This window comes from Triticum dicoccoides, chromosome 5B, assembly GCF_002162155.2.
Source record: "Triticum dicoccoides isolate Atlit2015 ecotype Zavitan chromosome 5B, WEW_v2.0, whole genome shotgun sequence".
Lineage (NCBI taxonomy): Eukaryota > Viridiplantae > Streptophyta > Magnoliopsida > Poales > Poaceae > Triticum > Triticum dicoccoides.
The window spans coordinates 471,847,685-471,849,053 of NC_041389.1; positions in this window are offsets into that span (position 1 = coordinate 471,847,685).

Here is a 1,369-nt window from a genome sequence, read left to right on the forward strand (position 1 = left end):
AGATCACCGGGAACGGATGCACGGTTTGCAAATGGCAAGCAAAACAAGAATGACGCAAATCTGCGTTTAACAGCACGATGCTACTTAGCATGCAACAAGAAACTATGTTACAGCACCCCAACATAAAAACAAAGCATATGGCAGTGATCTACAGGAGATGCTTGACAAAAGAGGAACACTGAGCTACGGCTAAATCACACCATAATAGGTTCAAACAAGCATGGGAAAAGTGCAAAAGATAGCAGGTTTGACATGGCATAAACAGCATCAGGTAGCAATGTTCAGAGTAAGTAATGAACATGCTACAGGAACTTATAATAGCAAAACAAGGCATGACATGATTCTACTCAAAGCATAGAACAAAAGTCCCTTACTGACCATGAGCCAAAAAGGACCAGAAGAAATGATGGCATGCATGTAAACATAGCAAGTTTCGTTAACAGGTTCAGCAAACTGAGCATGGCATTGATAGAATTATGAAGGCATCTTCGCGAGCTCGATTCACTCACCACAAGTCATCGCATGACAAGATAAGCATAGCATCAGCAAGAAGAGATGTTTATGAAGCTATCCAAGGCAAGAACAAGTTCATAGCATGCAAGGATCAACTACAACAACCTTGGCAAAATTGAATAACATGTAAACAATCTGCCAGGAAACATTTTGTAGCAAAAGTAGAGCACGAAAATGACATGCTATACTACTCCATAATTTCAAATAGGGGCATGACTAGATAGAGCATAACCATATGTTCAAAACATCCTTACTGAAGTATCTCAAAATATGCATGGATCTCTCTGTAGCATCAAGTTTACATGGCATAAAAATAACAGCAGAACAGGGACTGAAATCAGCAACATCACGAGGCCTAGTTTACATGCTTGTGCTAGTCACCACATTGATCACAAAAATACATGGTAAGCACCTCTTTAAAGAAGACGTGGCATAGTTCAAAACATATGTAGGGCTCAAGTTCATAAGATGCACACATCAATCATGGCAAAAATGACAAAAGTGCATGTTCTGATAAGAATCTGAAACTAACATCACATAGCCCTCTTCCAACAGCATTCCGGGCATCAAGATGAGCTCACATGAAAATGATGCAATGATATGAAATGATGTACTCGCCGAGACGAACAATTCGGTATGCTACACGCCCAAAACGGAGCCACGGGTGCAAAGCTATAACACGATAAACATGCAACAAAATACTGACGGAAAAATGACTTAGTGGATTTCGGGGGAGAAAGAAGGCAACCCTAGTCTCAGATCTGGATCCGGCTCGGCGCGCGGATCGAGGCGGCACCGGAGCCTCCGCCGGAGTTGGCGAGGAGGAGGCCGCAGAGGAGGGTCGAGGCCGGCCGGG